Genomic DNA, 10,199 nt, shown 5'->3' with positions numbered 1-10,199 from the left:
CCTGTGCCCCTGACTCTTCCCTCCGAAGCATCCCTGATTCTCCAGGCTGCCTACACCACCCTTAGCTCAGCCTCTGCACAGTTCCCGAAGCCTCAGATCTGCTCAGGACTGTTATAAACTCTTATTATGAATTTCTCTCCATTAAAGTTTGGTGTTATTTTAAGGACTTCCCTGGCGGTCCAGTGGTTAAGACTCCGTGCTTCCACTGTAGGGGGCGTGGGTTCGATCCCTGGTTGGGGAGCTAAGATCCCGCATGCTGTGCAGCGTGGCCAAAAAAAAAATGTAAGCTTAGTATTTTTAATTTTTTTGCATATATGTCATCTTTTCAAGATCTGAATTCTCCAGTGGAACTCTGGTGTGTCTAGGGGACAGGTATGGCTTATCTGATCCATAGGGGCAGCACCCTTGTCTCTGGCTGGGCCATTTTGAAACTCTATAGAGATAGGAGTTAACATGCACAGAACTGAGGAGTCCCCTTATTAAACATGCAAGTGAATTTTGTCCTGTCAAGATACAAGTGCTTTCTACCCTGTAGAAAGGATGATTCCAAACATCCTAGGGCCTCAATTGGCAAATTCATCTATATACATCTATTCTGCAGATTCTCCTTTGAGCTGATGGTAACGTCTTAGCAGTTCTCTCACTGATAAGAGCCCTGAGTAAAAAAAAAAAAAAAAAAAAAAAGATCTGAATTTTCTAAGAAGAGCAGGACCCTTGCTTGTGACGTTTGCTGGGAGGCTTAATTTTATGTGTCAACTTGGCAAGGCCATGGTGCCCAGTTGTTTGGTCAAACATGAATCTAGGTGCTCCTGGGAAGGTATGTTGTAGGTGTCATTAACATTTACAATCAGTTGACTTGAAATAAACATTCCTCTTGATAATGTGGGTGGGCCTCATCCAATCAGTTGAAGGTCTTAAGAGCAAAAACTGGTTCTCCAGAGAATAAGGAATCCTGCCTCAAGGCAGCAGCAGCAGCTCCTGTCTGCGTTTCTAGCATGCCCTTCCTGCTGGCCTGCCCGATGGAGCTCAGACTTCTCAGCCCCACGATTGCATAAGCCTATTTGTTCAAATAAATCTTTTTGTATCTATTTCTCTCTGTGTGTGTGCCTGTCCCTCTGTCTATCTATCCATCCAACCATCCTAGTGGTTCTGTTTCTCTGCAAAACCCTGACTGATATAGGTACATATTTAAAATATAATGCAGGGGCTTCCCCGGTGACGCAGTGGTTGAGAGTCCACTTGCCGATGCAGGGGACACGGGTTCGTGCCCCGGTCTGGGAAGACCCCACATGCCGCGGAGCGGCTGGGCCCCTGAGCCATGGCCGCTGAGGCTGCGCGTCCGGAGCCTGTGCTCCGCAACGGGAGAGGTCACAACAGTGAGAGGCCCGTGTACCGCAAAAAAAAAAAAAAGAAAAAAAATATATATAATGCAGCTTTCCAAACAAGTGCACCTGTACAAGGCATAGTCATTCCGGTGGAACTGTCTGGTTGACTTTCTCTCTCAATTGAATAAAATGTACGGGGAAATTGCTTTACTTTCTGCTTTTCTTATACCTCAGAAACCTGGCTGAGATTAAATCAAGTTGCTAATATGTAACTGACGCTTCTTGGCTACATGTTATAAAAAGTTTTGACAGACAATATTAAACTATGACTTTTAACTTTTTATTGGTTATGCATATGACATCATGGCTACAACTTTCATTACTGAGTCCTGTAGTTCTATGGGGAAAAGTAATATCCTTCCATTGTTATTGGAGAGGGGTCTGCAGACCCGGGGATAAAGTCACTCTCTGAGAGGGCATCTAGGCAGAGTCATGAAAAGCAGAGGGGACCAGCTATGAGTAGATACTTCAGATCCAAAATGCTTAAATCTGAAGCTGCATCACTGTTCACAACAGCCAGGACATGGACACAACCTAAGTGTCCATCGACAGAGGAGTGGATCAAGAAGATGTGGCACATATATACAGTGGAATATTACTCAGCCATAAAAAAGAATGGAATACCATTTGCAGCAACATGGGTGGACCTAGAGATTACCACATTAAGTGAAGTAAGTCAGACAGAGAAAGACAAATATCATATGATATCCTTTATATGTGGAATCTAAAAAAAAAAAGTGATACAAATGAACTTATTTACAAAACAGAAACAGACTCACAGACATAGAAAACACATTTATGGTGACGAAAGGAGGAGGGGGGAGGGATAAATCAGGAGTTTGGGATTAGCAGATACAAACTACTACATATAATATAGATAACAACAAGGTCCTACTGTATAGCACAGGGAACTATATTCAATATCTTGTAATGAACTATAATGGAAATGAATCTGAAAAGATATACATATACATACACATACATATATATGAATCACTGTGCTATACACCAGGACCTACTGTGTAGCACAGGGAACTATACTCAATATCCTATGATAACTTATAATGGAAAAGAATCTGGAAAGGAATCTATATGTATAACAATCACTTTGCTGTGCCCTTGAAACGTAACATTGTAAATTAACGATACTTCAATAAAAAGATCTGAAGCTACTGCTCCTCCCAAGAAAGCCCCCGTTCCTTTAGCCCCCATCTTTGCTAACAATGGCACCTCCATCTTTCCAGTTGCTCAGATCAAAAACCTTGGAGTCATCCTTTCTTCCTCTCCTACTGTTTCACTCTGGCTCTTCCTTCCCTGTGCACCCAGGACCCACCCCCTTTCAGCATCCCCGCTGCGAGCACCTCAGTCCCAGCCACCATCACCTCTGCCTTGAGTTCAGCCATAACAGCCTTGTTACATACAGACTGAATCTGTGCATCCCCCCAAATTCATATGTTGAACACCTGATGCCCAAAGTGATCCTATGAGGAGGCAGGACCTTGGGAGATGATTAAGTCATAAGGGTGGAGCCTTCATGAATGGAGCCAGGGCCCTTAAAAGAGGTGCCGGAGAGCTCCCTGGCCCTTTCTGCCATTGGAGGATGTGGGAAGTCTATGACACAGAAGAGGACTATCAGCCAACCACGTCGGTACCCTGATCTCGGACTTCCAGCCTCCAGAATTGTGAGCAGTCAATTTCTGCTGTTTATGAGCGCCCCCAGGGGTGGTATATTGGTACAGCGGCTGGCCCAGCTCCCCCTGCCCTGTCTGCCTCCTCTGCCTAGCTCTGGCCACATTGGCTTCCTTGCTCTTCTCAAGCCCCCCAGGCTCCCACCTTAGATCTTTGCCATGGCCCCTCCCTCCGCCCACCACCCTCCTCCACATATTCCCCTGGCTCCTTCCCTCCCCTCCGTCTCAGCCACGCCCGCCTCGGTAGCCCTGATCAGTACGCCTTTCTCTCCTCCACGATCCTGATGCCCGCAGTCCTGCCTGAGTCTGTCATTCTTCTCCCTACAGCACTTTGCAACTCCCAGCGTGCTGTGGAATTCACTTCTTCACTGTGTTTATTGTTTCTGTTCTGTCTTCTTCCACAAACGTGAGCTTTGTTCACTGATGTTTGCACAGTGCCTGGAACACACACACAGTAGGTCTTCATTAACTGTTGGTTGAGTGAATAAATGAAGGGTGAGTAAAAGTACTTTGTACTTGGCATGGGCCTGGGGCAAACAGGGACTGTTCCTACAACCACGTGTGATGGACAATCAAGGATGCACTGGTCAACCAGGCCAGGAGCCAACAGGAAGAAAGGATGGCTCCAAGAGATGAAGAAGTTGGCACTGACCAAGGGAAAAGGAAGCTCCCTGGCAACCAGCCTCTCGAAGGCCAAGCGATGTCTCCTTGGAGAACACCTTCTCCCCTTTGCGCTTATTTCACATTCAACCAAGGAAGTTCTGACCAATAGCAGAGGCTTTTGGGTACCAGAAGGGGTGCTGGGACAGGAGGTCTTGTTATTTCGGCTGATGGACAGAAAGATCCCAAGTTGGATGTCTCTCGGTGGCGCTCTGACTGGTACATTGTCCCCGTGGCTGGTCCTGCACTTCTCCTAAGCAGACCTGTGGTTGTGAAATATTGCACCCCACTCTCTGCCTGCCCAACAGCCTGTGGCCTCCTCTCCACAGTGCCCGGTGGTCGGCGAAGAACAGACACTTTGGGAGAGCAGTTCTTGAGCCCAAGGCGCTGCCACTGATGCCCTGAGCCCCTTGGGTCAACGTAGTACAAAGGGAAGCAACCACAAAGACCAGCATCGGCCTGCATGCTAGGTTCCCTGCAGGAAGGGAGGACAGTCCAGTCCCCAGCTCCAGAGATTTCGAAGAGCCGTTCCATCCTTGGGCCAGATGTGGTCCCTGCAGAGATGCAGAGAGCTGTTTGTGTGGATGGAAGGTAGCACCAGACCTGAGGTGGGCAGCCTGAGCTGTCACAGCTGAAGCCAGAACCCATGGTGCCACTGCCCTGTGCCCAAAAAGGTGGAAGGAAGGAAAGAGGGAAGGAGGGAAGGAGGGAAGAAAGGAAGGAAGGAAGGAAGATAGGAAGGAAGGAAGGCTGGAAAGAAGGAAGGATGGAAGGAAGGAAGGATGGAAGGGAGGAAGGATGGAAGGGAGGAAGGATGGAAGGAAGGCAAATAATTGCTCACCTCCCTGAAATAAAAATAAATATCAATATTTATTACCAATATTGAATATGAAACTAACAGCTGTTCTGTGTGTGTTACTGGTGAAAACACAGAAGTGCGTGGCACGGCTCTTACAGTCACTTTTCTCTTAGGGGGAGAACATGAGAAACAACCATGGAAGAACCCACTGAATCCCTCTGTACAAATGACAAGTGTTACTTTGAAGAAGGCGAGTGAGGAGAGGTCAAGTTCACTGAAGAAGGCTTAATAAATATCAGAAGCAGACCCTGAACTGGGCTAAGAGCCACCTTGCTTGTGGGGTGTCCCTGTTTTGGCTGCTCAGATACTGTCTCATTTAATCTTTTTTTTTTTTTTTTTTTTTTTTTCGTTACGCGGGCCTCTCACTGTTGTGGCCTCTCCCATTGCGGAGCACAGGCTCCGGACGCGCAGGCTCAGCGGCCATGGCTCACGGGCCCAGCCGCTCTGCGGCATGTGGGATCCTCCCGGACCAGGGCACGAACTCGTGTCCCCTGCATTGGCAGGCGGACTCTCAACCACTGCGCCACCAAGGAAGCCCTCATTTAATCTTAACAACAACTCTGCAAGAGAACTACTATCGTTCCCACTTTACAGACAAGGAAACTGAGGTTGCAGAGCAGTAAGGAATGTGAGGAATCCCGTAACTGGTGAGGCGTGGGGCTGGGAGTCTGTGCAGAGCTCCTGGCTCTTACTGTAGCACCACACTGGCCTCCACCAGTGGAGGGCAAGATGTGAGAAAGGGATTCTAACCTGGCCTTGAGGGGAGATGCTATGGCAGGGGTGCACCCCTCCCCAGGGCCTCTGACGTCCTTGCCCACTGCGTGGCCTACAGCAGTGGCCAAGGCGAGCTCCAGGACGGTAGTGGCCACACAGTCGGTAGAGAGAGGAAAAGAGAGTGGGCCCTCAACACACACACACACACACACACACACACACACAGAGCAGCTCAAGGCCCAGAGAAGCCCCGCTGTTCCGTTGGTTCTCTCCCTTCACCATTTTGAAGTAAATTAACTACAATGCATCAGGTTAAAAATGTTCCCCTACCTACTTAACCCCTCTATTGGAAATTACAGTTGCCAGATCCAACACAGTGAATTCAGGCAGGGATATAAATATTTAAAGAAATTCAAAAGCAACGTCTTTGAAAAGTGAAGAATTACTCCTTGAAAACGATCACTACTGCATTTATTATGGGGGTCACAGATTAAGGTATTTTATAATAAAATACGTCTTAAGGGTATTTTTATTTTTTTTTTAAGAAAACCTATTTCCTTTTAAATTTTTATTATTTATTTATTTTTGGCTGTGTTGGGTCTTTGTTGCTGCGCACGGGCTTTCTCTAGTTGCGGCGAGCGGGGGCTACTCTTCGTTGTGGTGCGCAGGCTTCTCATTGCGGTGGCTTCTCTTCTTGCAGAGCACAGGCTCTGCGTGCGTGGGCTTCAGTAGCTGTGGCTCGCGGGCTCAGTAGTTGCGGCGCACGGGCTTAGTTGCTCCGCGGCATGTGGGATCTTCCCAGACCAGGGCTCGAACTCGTGTCCCCTGCACTGGCAGGCGGGTTCTTAAGCACTGCAACACCAGAGAAGTCCGTGAAGAGTATTTTTAAATCCTCTTACAAATGGAGAGTACATTTAAGATTTCCTTTTAAATGCAGGTAAGAAATGATTCACGGCAAATGGATGCCTCAGGCATATGTCAAATCTCAAAGTGGTTTTTAAGATTCTCGGGGAGGTTATGGAGAGTCTTTGATGGCCAGTGACTCATCTTATTCATCAATCATTTCGCTGTCTGTCTCCCATGGATAGGGGGTCAAGAATTATGGACTGTGGGCCAGGTCCTGCCTGCTTCCTGTCTTTATAACTAAAGTTTTATTGGGGCATAGCCATGTGTATTGGGGCCATATTGTCTCTGGCTGCTTTTGTATTAGGACATCAGAGTTGAGCAGCGGTGGCTGGGACTCCCCTGACTGGGCAGGCGTCCACATCAAGGGTTTCTCCACGTTGTGTAGAACCAACTATAAAGCAGGCATGAGGGCTTCTCCCCAGTCAACTAGACATAACAAATCTCCCACGAGGAAAATGAGGCAGCTCGGCAGGGACAGAGGTCAGAGTCTGAACCACATACTTATGCACCTTCCTTGTGCCTTCTATACCAGCCAGGGGCCAAGCACATAGACACAACACCTACTTGGTAATGAAATACTCATGCATCCACCCACACTTGGTAGCTTAGATAGCACCTAGTCCAGAATGAGGCATTCAGCTCTCAAGGACACCGATCCTGTGGTCAAAGTTCCATAGTTTCCAAGGCCTATTACCAAGCCAGGTGCTTTTATTCAAAGAGAAGTCTGTTGCTCTGCAGAAGAGAGGCCTTTGCTCCAAAAGTGTATGGTTCTGTCCCATGGTCCTCTTGTTGGGGTTTCCCAGAGAGGCAACACACAGGGAACATCACCCATCTGCTCTGTCCTGAGGCTCAGGTGGCAGGGCAGTTTGGATTGTAATCTGCACCTGCTACAGAATCTTCTCTCGCTCTGAAACCCCACTGAAAACTGGTGGTCTTTCTGGTTATTCTGTAGATAGGCTGGACTAGCAAACTCAAACGTGGTATGTGTTGCCTCCAAATTCTGAAAGTGCCCCTAAGTATTGAATCTGTTTTTAGTTTTAAGTAGAAGTTGTGTGCAGCAACTTTTCTTTAGCCTTCAAAACGTATTCCGGGGCTTCCCTGGTGGCGCAGTGGTTGAGAGTCCTCCTGCCGATTCAGGGGACATGGGTTCATGCCCTGGTCTGGGAAGATCCCACATGCCGTGGAGCAGCTGGGCCCGTAAGCCATGGCTGCTGAGCCTGCGCATCCATAGCCTGTGCTCCGCAACGGGAGAGGCCCCAACAGTGAGAGGCCCCAGTAACGCAAAAAAAAAAAAAAAAAAAAAAAAAAAAAAGTATTCCGATGTGCTATAGACCATAGAGGCCTAGGGACATTATCAAGGTAATGGGCCCATGAATTTTCTTTGTATTTATCTCACCTGCTCTAACTGTCATGGTTCTTATATGACATCTGCTATACACTGAATTATGTCCCCCAGATTCATATGTTGAAGCCCTAACCCTCAATATTACTATAGTTGGATATGAGGTCTTTAAAGAGGCCTTTGAGGTTAAATGAGGTTGTAAGGGTTGGGTCTAATCCTATATGACTGGTGTCCTTATAAAAGGAAGAGACATTAGTGCTCACTCCTTCTCTCTGAGTACACAGAGGAGAGGCTGGGTGAGGATACAAGCAAAAGGCAGCCATCTGCAAACCAGAAAAAGAGATCTTGCTGGAAACCAACCCTGCTGGCCCCTTGATCTTGGACTTGTAGCTTGCAGAAGTGAGAAAATAAATTTCTGATGTTTAAACTGCCCAGTGTGGTGTTTTGTTATGGCAGCCTGAGCTGACTGAGATAGCATTGAAAGTACTTGTTATTTCTTGATCAAATCCAATCTGCATAATTCCAGGCACATGCAGGGTCAGTGTGATATTCTGAAGGATATCAAAATAATCAAGTTCTCCACAGACTAGATTACGGCAGAGAAGACAAGTGAATACAATGCTGAGGCAAGATTGTGAAGGTATATTGTTGGCCCTGCCAAGTAAAAGCAAACTTCTTCTGGTACTTGCAAGTTTGAAAATAATAAATGAAAGCATTTTTCAGATAAATAGCTGCATATCAAATGCCAGGAGCTCTGTTCATATTTTCCAGTAAAGGTACCATGTCTGAAAGAACAGCTAATATTGGAGTCACCATGTAATTAAGTTTGTGGTGATCCATAGTCCAATTACCTTCTGAAAAGATCAAGGCTTGGGCTTCCCTGGTGGCGCAGTGGTTGAGAGTCCGCCTGCCTATGCAGGGGGCGCGGGTTCGTGCCCCGGTCCGGGAAGATCCCATATGCCGCAGAGAGGCTGGGCCCGTGAGCCATGGCCACTGAGCCTGCGTGTCCGGAGCCTGTGCTCCGCAATGGGAGAGGCACCAACAGTGAGAGGCCCCAGTAATGCAAAAAAAAAAAAGATCAAGGCTTGTGTATCTATCTTCCAGTTTGACAGGATCAGATCCTAGGTGTCCAGAACACTGAATCTTGACCATCTCTCAGCCTTCTTTTAACCTAAAGACAGACCCCTTTTCCCTGTTTACCTCACTGCCTCGTGGTATTCTTGGCAAAGCAATCATCTCAAAAACTTAATGACTGCTGATATATTTGCCTCCAGTCACTCTCAGGTACCTATAACTGCACCCAAAGACTTTTCTTAAGCACTGTTCTGGAATCTCCTTTGTTTTCTGGCCTCCTCACTCCTGTGACTCTCTCTCAACAAAGAGGCAGCCTCTTGGAGGCCACTGGCTTGAGGGGCAGTCTACCCGCTCACTCACACCTTTGTTCCAAGTCATGTTATTTCACTCAGAAAGTTCACCAAAACTGAAAAGTCAGCTCAATTACATTTTATTCCCATATTTTACTGTTTGGGGACTAGAAACAGTTACCTTTTGCAGTCTTACAAGTTCCTGAATTTCTGGACTCTCTATTACCTTTCATTTTCTGCTTAAAAACAGCCAACTATTTCCTGAGTTCATCTCTTCCTTGGATTGCCTTGCCAAACAGAGCCAAGTCCAATTAAAACATGCTTCTAACATTCCATTTTCCAGTACACCCCTTATCGTGATGGGGTCTGCCTTCCAAATCTCTGCAGGTGACCCTTTGGTCGAATGATTTATCACTACATCACATAGATGTCCAGCCACCCAGCATGCTGTTTCTTAACCCTCTCTTGCCCAGCTGCTAAGAAAATAGCCACCTATTTTTTGTCACCCAAACAGCCCACTGCAAAACAGCAATTTCCATGGTGTTAAATAAGTTTCGGTAGTTGTTGTAAACAACACCCAAATTTCAGTGGCTCGACAAAGTGGAAGTTTCTCATGCACTTGATATCCAATGCAGATTTTCCAGCTGGGGCACCTCCCTCAGGCAGTGACTCAGCAATCCTGGCTCCTCTGTCTTGAAATGCTGCCATTTCTAACATGTGGCTCTAGATTTGCTACAGCAGAAGAGGAGAAAGGATCAGGTGTGCAAGGTATTTTATGGGCCAGCCTAGAAGTATCATCTATCATATCTGCCTACCTCCCACCGGCTGGAATTAGTTTCAGGGGCCCATTTGTGTAAATGGAGCTGGTAAATGTCATCCTCCTGGTTGCACAGGAAGAGAATTAAATGGTTGATAACAATGAGAATTATTTCTGCCAAAGACTGGTCTGAAATGTTACCTGCTGTCTTTGCAGAATCAAACGTTTCCCCCTCCACTTACACATGTCTTGAACATACTTTGTATCACATACCTGCCACCTTGTGTTAAAAATGTATTTTATTGACTCATCAGGTAATGAGTGCCTCAAGGTTGAGAACTGTCCTGTATTCATCTCTGTAGCACCTGAGCCTGAGCTCTGCCTGCCACTTGGCAAGAGCTGAATGAATGCTTGTCAGGAGGATGTTGAGAGGGGAGGGAGGCAAGTGGAGGAGAGTGGACATTGAATCTATCCTCTCTGCAGGGTAGGATGGGTGTTCTCTATTATGTGGACTAAAAATGCTG

Source organism: Tursiops truncatus, chromosome 3, assembly GCF_011762595.2.
Source record: "Tursiops truncatus isolate mTurTru1 chromosome 3, mTurTru1.mat.Y, whole genome shotgun sequence".
NCBI lineage: Eukaryota > Metazoa > Chordata > Mammalia > Artiodactyla > Delphinidae > Tursiops > Tursiops truncatus.
This window is presented reverse-complemented; position numbering follows the sequence as displayed.